Raw genomic sequence first — 15,529 nt, 5'->3', positions numbered from 1 at the left:
AACTAAGTAAAATACCCAGGTGCAGAATGCTGCTTTTGTGGACAATGGGGTAGGGGCAGGGGCAGGGGTGAATATATAAATTATAAGGAGTTTTTTGTGACGTTCTTGATAGAAATAGTGCACCAAAATTTGGGAATAAATAGGTCATGACGTAGCTAAACAAAATATATACGGGCGGAACGCTGTGTGGGGAACAAAGGGGTAAGGGCAGGAGTGTGTATTAAATTTATAAGAGGTTTTTGTGGCGTTCGTGATCGGGATAGTGCACCAAAATTTGGGAATAAATAAATCATGACGTAACTTAGCAAAATCTCTAGAGACGTAATGCTGCATGGGGGACCAAAGGGGTCAATAAGCAAAACTTTTGAGTGATGATCGTCCTCGAGAATATGTCTGCAATTTGCACAATTGATTAATTTAAATGTCTATGATCAAAATCCAGAAGGGCACAGAGCTAGGTGGGGGTTATTTTTCCTAAAAATTTACCAATTTAAAAAAAATTCCAACTGGACAACATTATATTTAAATAGTTAGAGCTATATTTAAAATTTCCTACCGAAATTAAATTTTGAATTTCCTGCGTCATCATCCGCTTGGGTTAGTTCCGACACGAATCTCTTGGAGCGTTGAATTTGATATCCAAATAACGATATTTGATATCCTTGCATGTAACGCCTATGTAACGCCTGTGATTTTTGAGTGAACGGTTGTATTGTTGTATTCAAAAATGGATGAAAACGTTATTGCTTCGTGTGTTCTAAAAATTGCTTGTAACGAAAATGATAGAATTATTTTGTTCAATGAAGATTCTTTAAAATATTGCAGAGATATATTGGATATTAGAAAAGCGTGTAAACTCAAATATCAAGAAATTATTTTGCCGGATTCGGTGAATAATGTAAGTGGTCATCATGGTAATTGTAAAAAGTTTTTTACATCGATTGACAAGGCCATTGTAGAAGCTTACAACAATAAAACTGGATCTTCAGAGGAAAATTTAAATACCGGTAAGTAATTATTGGATAATATATATGCAATATGTACCTACTGCAATATACACAGTATCGAAATCAATTATACTTTCAATATAGTTGATTGATTATTTGAGATCCAAATTAATTAAAAAAATAAGGCTTGTCTTGAGAATTGTATAACTGCTGCCATTGCAGAGTTTACACTTTTTCATAAGATTAATAGCTGGTTTTTTGAATTTTTGTCTCGTTTACACGAGATTTTTACGTCAAAGTGACATTAATTAGGTACCAGTAGCAAACCCAGAATAGGTTGATTAAAATTAATAAAAGGTAAATAAATAACTCATAATTTTCACCTTAATTTTTACATGTATTTTAAATAATTTTTCGAGTTATTTATTTACCTTTTATTAATTTTAATCAACCTATTCTGGGTTTGCTACTGGTACCTAATTAATGTCACTTTGACGTAAAAATCTCGTGTAAACGAGACAAAAATTCAAAAAACCAGCTATTAATCTTATGAAAAAGTGTAAACTCTGCAATGGCAGCAGTTATACAATTCTCAAGACAAGCCTTATTTTTTTAATTAATTTGGATCTCAAATAATCAATCAACTATATTGAAAGTATAATTGATTTCGATACTGTGTATATTGCAGTAGGTACATATTGCATATATATTATCCAATAATTACTTACCGGTATTTAAATTTTCCTCTGAAGATCCAGTTTTATTGTTGTAAGCTTCTACAATGGCCTTGTCAATCGATGTAAAAAACTTTTTACAATTACCATGATGACCACTTACATTATTCACCGAATCCGGCAAAATAATTTCTTGATATTTGAGTTTACACGCTTTTCTAATATCCAATATATCTCTGCAATATTTTAAAGAATCTTCATTGAACAAAATAATTCTATCATTTTCGTTACAAGCAATTTTTAGAACACACGAAGCAATAACGTTTTCATCCATTTTTGAATACAACAATACAACCGTTCACTCAAAAATCACAGGCGTTACATAGGCGTTACATGCAAGGATATCAAATATCGTTATTTGGATATCAAATTCAACGCTCCAAGAGATTCGTGTCGGAACTAACCCAAGCGGATGATGACGCAGGAAATTCAAAATTTAATTTCGGTAGGAAATTTTAAATATAGCTCTAACTATTTAAATATAATGTTGTCCAGTTGGAATTTTTTTTAAATTGGTAAATTTTTAGGAAAAATAACCCCCACCTAGCTCTGTGCCCTTCTGGATTTTGATCATAGACATTTAAATTAATCAATTGTGCAAATTGCAGACATATTCTCGAGGACGATCATCACTCAAAAGTTTTGCATATTGACCCCTTTGGTCCCCCATGCAGCATTACGTCTCTAGAGATTTTGCTAAGTTACGTCATGATTTACTTATTCCCAAATTTTGGTGCACTATCCCGATCACGAACGCCACAAAAACCTCTTATAAATTTAATACACACTCCTGCCCTTACCCCTTTGTTCCCCACACAGCGTTCCGCCCGTATATATTTTGTTTAGCTACGTCATGACCTATTTATTCCCAAATGTTGGTGCACTATTTCTATCAAGAACGTCACAAAAAACTCCTTATAATTTATATATTCACCCCTGCCCCTGCCCCTACCCCATTGTCCACAAAAGCAGCATTCTGCACCTGGGTATTTTACTTAGTTACGTCATGAACTAGTTATTCCAAAATTTTGGTACATTATCTCGATTATAAGCGTCAGAAAAAAATAGTAAAAGCCGCGAATTTGATCCTTTATAACTACCCTCGTCCCCCCTCTAGTTTCCGGCTCTGGGGATTTTACTTAGTAATGTGATGGTCTACTTATTCCCAAATTTTAGTGCACTATCTCGATCAGGAACGTCACAAAAAACCCCTTATAATTTTTATATTCACCCCTGTCTCCACCCCTTTGTCGGCCCCGCAGCGTTCCGCCCCTGGAGATTTTAATTAGTTACGTCATGACCTACTTATTCCCTAATTATGGTGCACTACCTCGATCATGAGCGTCACAAAAAACCCCTTATAATTTTTATATTCACCCCTGTCTTCACCCCTTTGTCGGCCACGCCGCGTTCCGCACCTGGAGATTTTAATTGGTTAGGTCATGACCTACTTATTCCCAAATTTTGGTGCACTATCTCGATCATGAGCGTCAGAAAAAAAATAATAAAAACCGCGACTTTGACCCCTTATAACTACCCTCGTTCCCCACTCTGGTTTTCGGCTTTGGGGATTTTACTTAGTTAGGTCATGGTCTATTTATTCCCAAATTTTGGTGCACTATTTTGATCAGGAACGTCACAAAAAACCCCTTTTAATTTTTATATTCACCCCTGTCCTCACCCCTTTGTCGGCCACGCAGCGTTCCGCCCCTGGAGATTTTCATTCTTTACACCATGGTCTACTTATTCCCAAATTTTGGTGCACTATCTCGATCATGAACGTCACAAAAAAAAATAATAAAAACCGCGACTTTGACCCCTTATAACTACCCTCGTCCCCCACTCTGGTTTCCGGCTCTAAGGATTTAACTTAGTTATGTCAAGGTCTACTTATTCCCAAATTTTGGTGCACTATCTCGATCAGGAACGTCACAAAAAACTCAATTATAATTTTTATATTCACCCCTCCCCCACCCCATTGTCGGCCACGCAGCGTTCCGCCCCTGGAGATTTAAATTAGTTACGTCATGACCTACTAATTCCCAAATTTTGGTGCACTATCTCGATCATAAGCGTAACAAAAAAAATAATAAAAACCGCGACTTTAACCTCCTATAACTACCCTCGTCCCCCAATCTGTTTTCCGGCTCTGGGGATTTTACTTAGTTATGTCATGGTCTACTTAATCCCAAATTTTGGTGCACTATTTCGATCAGGAACGTCACAAAAACCCAATTATAATTTTTATATTCAACCCTTCCCCCACCCCTTTGTCGGCCACGCAGCGTTCCGCCCCTGGAGATTTTAATTAGTTACGTCATGACCTACTTATTCCCAAATTTTGGTGCACTATCTCTATCAAGAGCGTCACAAAAAAAATAATAAAAACCGGGACTTTGACCCCTTATATCTACCCTCGGCCCCAACTCTGGTTTCCGGCCGTTGGGGAAAGTAATGTACACAACTAGTTTAACATATCCCCATATAGTTTTTCCATATTACTTATCACGCACAAAATCCGCTTCTATCTCTCCGACTAAGCCTTATTCTGTATAAATATCGCTGTAATAATATTGTTTCTAGACAGGTAAATTGTCATTGTATACCGGGTGTACCAATCAAACTGTATTTTTTTCTCAAAATTCGCATCACCCTGTGGAATATTCTAGCACTTATAAAATATTGAAATTAAAACCCAACTACAGCCTCATATTTTCTTAACATTTTGTTTTTTGATTCATTCGCTTATGTGGATAACAAAAAGTTAGGTACTTTTTTAACTAGCCATGTTTTTCATCAATATCGTCTTTAAATAAGTATGGCAAACTTTAAGGGGTAATTCTGCACGAAAAATAATTTGACAGTTTGCTTTATAAATGTATGTTCGCAAATGCTTCGTTTCCGACATAGGGGGTGTTAAAATTTTTCTTACAAACTGACGATTTATTTATTGCTTTAAAACCGGTTGAGATATGCAAATAAAATTTGGTGGGTTTTAAGAAGTAGTTATTACGCATTTTTGACATACAATTAAGAATTTAATATTCACCATTAGCGCGGATACGGGTAACATGATCCCTTTGTTTAGAATTACCCCTTAAAATTTGCCATACTTATTTAAAAACACTCTGTATTGATGAAAAACATGGCTAGTTGTTAAAATACCTAACTTTACTGTTATCCAACATAAGCGAATGAACAAAACAAAATGTTAAAAAAATATCAGACTGTAGTTGGGTTTTAATTTCACTATTTTATAAATGCTAGAATATTCCACAGGATGATGCTAACTTTGAGAAAAAAACACAGTTTGATTGGTATACTCATTAGTACCGATAAGTTAACGGATACCTATGGGAGCGTTCAAGTATTACGTAACGCAGGTTGGGGGGGGGGGGGGTCAAAAATCTTCAAAAATTGCGTTACGCAATAGTTAAACGCCCATTACAGTGCGTTACGCAGGGGGGAGGGGGGTCAAAAATCTTCAAAAATCGCGTTACGTAATACTTGAACGCTCCCTATACAACGACAATTTAACTTCTAGCAGCAATATTATTACAGCGATATTGTTAACGAATAAGGCTATATAATATTAAAAAATCACTTAAATCAGACAACATGTTTAGCAAATTCGAGACATCAAAAATTACCAATTTTTAAGGAGGTGCCTTAATTTCTTGGAGAAGTGTATAATTCTCGGTTTGGTATTCGGTACCAAAATGAGAACTGGCATTAACATATGAAGGGCCAGGGGAAAGAACGATGAATGTCTATCTGCAAGCATTTTCGGTAAAATGAGAAACAAAGTTACATATTCATTGTTTTTACCCCTTGCGTCCAATCTTGTGATTTTAAGACAATTATCATATTTATTTCCCCTTGTCCATTCACAGGTTGATAGTATTCTTTCAAAGCTAACAGATTGCACAAAAATCTCAAAATGATCAAAAATTTACATTCATCCTTTTCCCTCTGACTCTTCGTATTGTGTACATCTGTCACCGAATTGAATGCTTTTTAAATCACACATTGTCAATGGCAAATACTCGAAAAAATACGTAAGTTCCTAATAATAAGTTCCGTTAGTTGGAACATAGACACGGATCGCTTAGATCGTAGGTTCAAACCCCACCCGGTGTCAGTTGTTTAGATATTTATTAATTTGGTTGGTCTTTGCTATAGCTGTGATATTAAAGCTTAAAATTGACCTACTCTGTTACGTTGTTCTAAGATATCTAATAGGCTACTGAGCAACTGCGAGACTTGCAAGACTCTTGCTGCAAGACCAAGACCAAGACCAAGACCTGGAGCGCAATACCAAGACCAATACCAATACCAGGTGTACTGTCGCAAGACCAAGACTCTCTAAGTCTCGTCTTGGTCTTGCATTTGGGCAACACTAGTTCGCATCATTCCCCATGAATTTATCTTGTGACACAGTTGGCATCATTGTCTCGTCAAAAGTATTTCCGCTGAAGTAGCTCTTTGTATTTCTGATCATCGGGATCGCTCCGCGTATTTGGTACTACGGTTTTCTAAATTTTCATGATATCCGTCGATACAATTTAGTCCAGGGCGCATCTGTTTTGAGATGGACGTTGAGAGGTGACTCATTTTTTTTTGCAGAAATTGCTTGAAAATAACTCAAATAATAATATTTGAGTTATCCTCCCATTCAAAATTGTCCGGAACATTGTTTAAATAATTAAAATGTCAAAATGTGAAGGAAAAATTCGATTTTTTTATTGGTTTTTTGATTATAACTTTAAAACTATTCATTTCTGAGAAAAGTTGTACTTACATAAAAGTTGCGTAATTAAATTTCCTACAATACAGAATTGGTTAAAAGTTAAAAAATAGTCACCGTTGTTGCAAAATAGCAATAAATGCGAAAAAAAAACAATACAAAAACAAGTATTGGCATTTTACGTTTTTCAACCATTTGTGCTGCATTTAGGGCCTTCATATTTTACCGAAAAAAACTTACTGATATCTAAAACAACACTGTAAATTTCATTAAGATCGATTTAACAGATTTTGCAAAATAAATTTTGCAATCCAGCTTCGCAAAGAAAATTCATTTTTTTTAAATGTTGCAGGACTGAAAATAAAGCAGATAGCAAGTTGATCTTTTTTGCTTATAGAAGTGTACTATACCTTTCATTTGCAATTTGCAAAACTTAAATTCGATTAATTACCACGGCGTCAAGAAGTTTTTTAAATAAACATTAATTTTTGGTGCTACGCGCAGGACAGCGGTGTTCGATTCACACAAGTTGATTTCCACCAAAATTTCTTCCAATCTTTATCTAATATATTATTTTCTTACTCTATATTTTGTTGTATTTTAATATTTTAATTCAACAAAAATCAAACTAATTTTATTATTGTTTGTGAAATATTGTTTAAACAATTGCAAATGTTTAAAAATAATAAACTTTTATTCTCTAAGTTAAAATATATAAACAAAAAAATTTTTGCTAAAAAAAGTGTTATTTCAAAGGATAGAGTATGTGTTTTTATTTTGCAATAAACAAATTTATTTATTTATATCGAAATGTAATAAAAATTAAAATGTATCAATCATTATCAAAGTTCATTGGAATGCCCAATCAGAGCAAACTATCCGCTGTCCTGCGCTATAACAAGAAATTGAACTTAACTGACAACATTTAGCAACATAGAGAAATAGTCACCGTTATCACAATGACTAATTACAATATTGTACTTTCGTCTTTGATGGTGTCACCTACTTCCGAGGCACTGTTGCCAAAGGTTCGCAAAACTTTCGAAAAACAGTGCGGCAAAACTTTCGCTCGAATTAATATTAATTACACACTGATGTAGCCTCTTAGTACTTGTAGATGTAAATAAAATTACATTTTCCAATGAAAAACCATGAATTTTTTCTAATTTCATCATTGTTTTTATCAATTAATAATAAATTTTCGAGAACAATAATTATAATTATTTGCATAAATCAATGTTATAATGTTATTTTGAAAAATATAAAAAAATTTAGTTTTTCTCTACATTATTTATGAAAATATTGTGACACCGTTTTTAACAAAACTAGCTGACCCCACCTAGCTGTCCGCTCTTTTGGATTTTGATTCTACAATAAATGAATTGTGCAAGTTACGGACATATTCTCGTTGACGAGCATCACCCAAAAATTTTGCGTATTCACCCTTGTCCGCCCCCTGGAGATTTTATTTAGTTTTTTCATGATCTACTTATTCCCAAATTTTGGTACACTATCTCGTTAACGAAGGTCAAAAAAACCCCTATATTTGTATATTCAACCGTACCCACCACCCCTTTATACCCAAGCAGCGTTCCGCCCCTGGAGATTTTAGTTAGTTATGTCATGATCTACTATTGCCAAATTTTGGCGTACCATATCCATCACGAACGTCACAAAAAAACCCCTATAATTTTTACATTCACCTCTGCCCCCACCCATTTGTCCCCCACACAGTGTTCCGCCCCTGGAGATTTTACTTAGTTATGCCATAATCTAATTATTCCCAAATTTTGGGGCACCAACTCGATCACAAATGTCACAAAAAACCACTTATAATTTATATATTCACCCCTGCAGCCCCACCCCTTTGTCGGACACGCAGCGTTCGCCCATAGAGATTTTACTTAGTTACGTCATGAACTAGTTATCCCCAAATTTCGGTGCACTATCTCGATCATTAGCGTCAGAAAAAAAAATAGAAAAAACCGCGACTTTGACCCCTTATAACTACCCTCGTCCCCCACTCTGGTTTCCGGCTCTAAGGATTTAACTTAGTTATGTCATGGTCTACTTATTCCCAAATTTTGGTGCACTATCTCGATCAGGAACGTCACAAAAAACTCAATTATAATTTTTATATTCACCCCTCCCCCACCCCTTTGTCGGCCACGCAGCGTTCCGCCCCTGGAGATTTAAATTAGTTACGTCATGACCTACTAATTCCCAAATTTTGGTGCACTATCTCGATCATAAGCGTAACAAAAAAAATAATAAAAACCGCGACTTTAACCTCCTATAACTACCCTCGTCCCCCAATCTGTTTTCCGGCTCTGGGGATTTTACTTAGTTATGTCATGGTCTACTTAATCCCAAATTTTGGTGCACTATTTCGATCAGGAACGTCACAAAAACCCAATTATAATTTTAATATTCAACCCTTCCCCCACCCCTTTGTCGGCCACGCAGCGTTCCGCCCCTGGAGATTTAAATTAGTTACATCATGACCTACTAATCCCCAAATTTTGGTGCACTATCTCTATCAAAAGCGTCACAAAAAAAATAATAAAAACCGGGACTTTGACCCCTTATATCTACCCTCGGCCCCAACTCTGGTTTCCGGCCGTTGGGGAGAGTAATGTACACAACTAGTTCAACATATCCCCATATAGTTTTTCCATATTACTTATCACGCACAAAATCCGCTCCCAGCTCTTAGACTACTATATTATTATCAAACATTAAAATTAGATAAATAAAAAATTAAATTATCAACCACTTAAATCGAACAAGTTTAGGAAAATCGAGACACCAAAAATGACCCGTTTTTAATTTTCTTAGAGTAGTGTATATCAACCAATGAGTAACAAAAGAACAGTCGATTGATAAAACAAATGTAAGATTTAATTTAACTACCTACAGAAAAAACAACTTATAAATGTCCTTTGGTTTTCCATGTATTTCACTCTAAATATTTCTTTGTTGAATGCCTCGTAGACAGTATAATATCGTTAAATACTAAATATTTGGGTATTTGGTTACATGGTATTCGCGGTGTGCAAGTACTTGGAAGGGATACGCGAAACGATCTATGGACTATGGCCTTGACAATTATCCAGTAACCAGGACCATATGATTGGCCAATATAATTAAAAGTGCGAATAAAAGTGCAGAGCGTAGAAACCAGGTGTCGCTTTTCCGAACTTACATGGTCCCAATAGCCGACACGGCATTATCTGTATTAGTCTGTCTCGTTATCGTAGTCACACTCAGCAGAAAAAATATACATAATAGTCTTATTATTCTATATATCGATATGATTTTTGTGGTGTTTAAATTCATAGAAAACTAATTAAGGAAAAAAAATGAACTACTTATTAGGTAGGTATATTTTTTATCAGCATATGACATATTTTTAAAAAGTTTCGATACATTAATTTATGAATAGAGAATAGAGGGCGGCTATTCTCAAAACCTGGACAATTAATTTCAGAGCGAAGAATGTATGTTTGTTTATGGTATTGTTCGTAAGGCGCATAAGTCCAATTTTACAAATTTTTTGCTTCTCATAGAGACCTACCTAAGAATATACCCGAACTAATATACTTTACAAAAGACTCTCAGTTATAATTGCAAGACGCAAGAGTCTTGCAGGCTTAGTCTTGTTCTTGCTCAAATCTTGCACGGTAAGTCTTGATCTTGGTCTTGCTCAAATTAGGCGGTCTTGATCTTGGTCTTGGTCTTGCAAAAACACAAGAACAAGACCAAGACTGCAAGACCAAGACTGATTTTGGGCAACACTAATGCGAACAAGAACCACCGCATTAGAAAATTTGAATGCGAAAAGTTCATGTTCTCACAAGCCACAAAAGATGCGAATACGCTAATCATCAATATCGCAATAAATGTTTTACCAGCATTCGATACCGTAATCGCGGTCGGCGAAGATATAGATCTTCGGATTCTCTGCACAGCTCTATATATGCGATCTAACGTGTACTTACCAGGAAAAGGAAAAATTTCCCATAAATATAATTCCACTGAAGGTATCATAGATACAACAGCTCCAGATCATATTTTATTTTTGCATGCCTTCATTGGCTGTGATCTGTTATACATGTGCACTATTTAACCAATGAAAAATTGTAATTAATTAATGTATTACGAAAAATACCTGATTTGAATGAGGTTATTGAGGAATTTAAAAATCTAAACGTTGATCTGGAGATCGTTGTTAAAGCAGCAGAACGTTCCCTCCTTTAATTATACTGTTACAGTGATGTGATAAGTAAACAAAACATGTCTGTAAACAAACATATACATATATGTGTGCCTCACAAATAAAGTAATAAAAAGCATAAAAAAGTTAAAAAATGCAGAACAATGGGGACGGAAAAGAAACAAAAATGGACTAATTCTTGTTACGATGCTCCAACACCCCGCTACAGAATCGTTATTGAAACATTTCTTGTAAGTATAAAAAGGATGTCAGAAGGCCTGTGGATGCAGGAAAGCTGGATTCAGGCCCGGCCCCAGGGGTGGGCGAAATGGGCGGCTGTCCAGGGCAGAAAATTTTGGGGCGGCAAATTTTATAGGACAGCCAATTTTTGAAATTGAAGAAATAATAAATTCGTTTTTTAATATTAAAATTATGAACAATCAACATTATGAACAAAAGCGGCAAAAACGCAACGGTAAAAATGAGAATTAAATAAGTGAAACAATATCAATTGATTCAACGGGAGATAGACAACGCCGCTTTCTTCTTCATCGCATAAGAATAGTGGGATCAGAATAGTGAGGGGCGATTCTGATAAAATTTGTCATCACAACAATGGTAATTTTTTAAAGCTTGTTGAGCTCTTTAGAAAACTTGATTCTGTTTTACAAAAACACATTAGGAGAACAACGAATGGTAGTAACAAGCAGCGTTACTACTTGAGAGAACGTAGTCAAAACGAAATTATTCAGCTCCTCCATGACCAAATCAAAAGTAAAATCTTTCTGAAATCAGCAAAGTATTATGTCATAATTTTAGATTGTACAGCTGATATTTCTGGGATTGAACAGATAACTATTGTTGTACGTTTTGTCGATATAGGTTACTGTTCGCAAAGTGTTAAAATTGCAAATCTTTGATTTGTGCCTGTACCGGAATCCACAGGCTTGTGATTTACAGAAAATATTTTGCAAAAACTGAATGAACTGAGAATACATTTGGAAGATATGAGAGGACAAGAATATGATAATTTGCAAACATGAAAGGGAAGAACTTGGGAGTTCAAAACAGAATTTTGAAAATGAATCCTAGAGCATTTTTTGTACAATGTTCTAGCTATTCACATTCACACAACTTAGTCGTGAACGATGCTGTTAAAGCCTCTCAGTTTGCAGTTTCTTCCTTTTCCTTGGTGACAAAAATTTACAATTTTTTTTCAGCATCTATTCATCGTTGTGCTATACTGAAAAATCATATTTGTAGCCTAACCTAACATTGAAAAATTTGTCCGAAACTATATGGGAGAGTAGAATTGATGCAATTACTCCCATCAGATACCAAATTGAAGAAATCTACGATGCTCTTGTAGAAATCAGTGTCAATAATAACAACGATAAAATGGTTGCTCATGAGGAAAGCTGTTTGGCAAACCAAATCCGTTATTTTACTTTTCTTTGCTCTGTGGTAATATAGCATGGCATTTTACTTCACATCAATGTAGTCAGCGAATCACTGCAGAGTATTGATATGGGAGTGTATCAATTTAAAATCTCATGGAAGTGATTTAAAATTCCTGTGCTATTCGACAGACGCAAAAGAGTTAGAAATTGAGAACACGAAAATCGGAGACACAGTACTAGCAAGAAAGAGAAAAGTGAAAAGACAATTTAGCGATGAGGCTGAAGATGAAAGTATGGGCCTAGATCCAGCGATACGCTATAAAGTTGGTTTCTATTTAAAAATTATAGACACAACCGTTAATGCATTAAGTGATAGATTTCAGCAAATTAAGAGCCATAGTGAAATTTGAAACGACATGAACATACAATTTTTGAGTTTTTGAGTCTACCAAGGGGAGGGCGGTCGCCAATCTTGCCCAAAGCGGTAAAATCGCTAGGGACGGTCCTCTGGATTAAAAGGCTCCATTATATGCACAAATTGTAGTGTTATTTGTAATAAATCGCAAACCCCTCATATAGTTACGATAAAAAGCTTTGGATGAAATCGAAAACGAAGATGAGCGTGTGATGAGTCTGATAGTCACATCTCAGATGATGCGGACGAAATTTCGGAATGCGATGTCCCGATTGATGGTCAGGACGAAGTCGTAACACCTGATCCATAATAAACAGCAAAGCGAAGGAGATCGTGCTACTAAATAAATGCATAACATGGATTAGGCCTACAAACAGGGGAAACCATAATAAAAAACGCGCTGCTTACTCTACCTCCAGTTGGTATGGAATAGTATATTGTACAACAAGTGAAAAAAAAGACATATTTCTCACGAGCGCAGAGCACGAGGCGAGTGCCGCAAATCAAGCGAGGGAGAAATATGTCATTTTCTCATGTGTTGTACACTGGACTTTTTCTATGGCTGCGGTTTTGTCAAAAGATCAAACTTCAAAATTAAATAATTTAGGTGCTTTTAGGTATATTATATGCATAAATTGAATAAAATACACATACATGTAGGTATTTAATATTCTTAAAATTTGTATACGTTATTTATTTAAAATTCTAATCAACAATTATTTTTGAACAGCTTTGAAAGGTAATTCCTTTTTGAACAATTTTAAAAACGAAAATTTTGCTTCAACACTTTTTTTAATTGTGTTTGTATTGTTCATGTTACCATGGAAACGGCGGACATATGTAGGAAAACCGGCGGAGAACCCGTGAGAAAAAATAATTCTCACAGCAATGGCCGACTTTTCTCACTGCGTGAGAAAAATGTGGGAAATGTGAGAAAAACGTGGCCGTTTGAATTTATGTAAGCAGTGAAAGAAGTTGCACATTGTATAACATCCATAGAAAAATGAGTTTTTTTTTAAATTTCTATTGAAATGTACCTATTTTGCGGCGCGCTAAAAACGATTGATTTTATGAAAACAATTATATATACATACAAACTATGCGCTCCCGAGGAAGCTCCCGAGGAAGCTGAAGCTGACGCTTTTGTGGGGGATCATCCCATTCTGACTTAGGTTTTACAGTTGCTGGTGTGACCTCGCTGTTTCCACTACCTTTCTCCATTCTTCTCTCTCTTTGATTTTCCTTCTTATATTTCTAATTTACATACTTCTTAAGTCTTTTTCCACTTGTTGTCTCCATCTGAGTTTAGGTCTGCCTCTGGTTCTTATACCTGGTGGTATCCATTCGGTTATAACTCTTAATATATAACGGATTGTTCTTTTTTCTTCTCATTATGTGTCCATACCATCTAATTCTCTGTGCTTTTATTGCTCTAACTATCTTCTCTTGATCCATCCAATCTTGTATTTCGTGGTTCATCCATCGTCTTGCATCCTCTTCGTTTTCCCTCTTTGGTCCCAGAATTTTTCTCATAATTTTTCTCTCAAAAACTTTCAGCTGCTCTTCTTCTCTTGCTGTTAATGTGAATGTCTCCAAAGCATATAGCACTATTGGTCTTATGGTCGTTTTGTAGATTTTCATTTTTGTGTTTCGGCTTATCTTCTTATCTCTGAAAATTTTTTTGTTTCATATCTACACTTTCATTTCTTCTGTTGACTAATACTCCCAAATATTTGAACGTTTCAACTTCTTCGAAGCTGTGTGCATCTATTGTCATTTCTGTCAGTTGTGTCTTCTTTTTCTTGCTTACATTCATGAATTTTATTGTATTTTCATTTATTTCCAGTCCTCTCAGTTTGGATCCGTTTTCTATTTCTTGGAAGGTTTTCTTTAATGCCATTTTATCTGTTGCTACTATGGTTATATCGTCCACATATCCAATTATTTGTACTGCATTTTTATTTATAGTTCCTGCGTTTGACAACTTTTTTATCATCTTGTCTAATGATAGAATAAATAGTACCGTTGAGAGCGCATCTTCTTGTCTTACTCCATTTTTTATTTTTATTTCTTTTCTCCCTCTTCCGGTGTCTATTGTTGCTTGGGAATCTCGCATCGTCATTTATACCATTTTTATAATTTTATTTGGTATTTTGCTCTCATGTAAGTCTTGGACCATTGTTCTTCTACTTAGTTTGTCAAAGACCTGTTTAAAGTCTAGGAAAAGTATATGCGCTTCTCCGTTGTACTCGTATGTTTTCTCTATCGCTTGTTTTAGTGTATGTATAGCATCTTTCGTAGGTCTTCCTTTTCTGAAACCGTACTAATAGTCTTCTAGGGTTTGTTCTGTGTATATTGTTAGTCTGTCTCTAATTACACCAGTCATTACTTTATATGTTACATTGAGTAAATTAATTGCTCGGTAGTTTTTACATATCCTGTGGTCTCCTTGTTTTAGGATTGTCACAATAATTCCTTTCTTTCATTCTTCGGGCATTGTTTCCATACTCCATATATTCTGTATTAGTTCATATATTTATATTTCTGTATATTGCCTCACCTCCGTACTTTGTAAGTTCTGCACATATTCCGTCGTCTCCCGCTGTTTTCCCGTTTTTCAATTTGCATATTTTATCTTTTACTCCTGTATAGGTGAATTTTTCTTCTTCACTTTGTTCGGGTTTATTATTGTTTCTCTTTCTTCTTCTATATCCGTTTCTTGATACTTTTTTCTTTGAAATACTTCTGCCATGTTTCTGCTTCTATGGCTACATTAGCTGTCCGTTTTCGACTACCTAGCTTTAAGTATTGGTACAGTGGTTTTGAATTGTGTCTTTTATTTTCTGTTTCGATCTCGTTCATAATTTCGTCAACTTTTTTATTTTTCTTTGATTTAAACAATGTCTTTGTCTTTTTCCTTTGATCTTTGTATTTTTCTCGTTCCTCTTCTTTGCCTGTTTTTAGCCATTTCAATATTGTTTTATTCGTGAGAAATTGTTCGTTTTGAATGTATGTAAGTAGTGAAAGAAGTTGCACATTGTATAGCATCCATAGAAAAATAAGTTTTTTT

The sequence above is a fragment of the Diabrotica virgifera genome, chromosome 3 (assembly GCF_917563875.1).
Source record: "Diabrotica virgifera virgifera chromosome 3, PGI_DIABVI_V3a".
Classification (NCBI taxonomy): Eukaryota; Metazoa; Arthropoda; class Insecta; order Coleoptera; family Chrysomelidae; genus Diabrotica; species Diabrotica virgifera.
The sequence above is the reverse complement of the archived record's forward strand: the minus strand, read 5'-3'. Positions refer to the sequence as shown.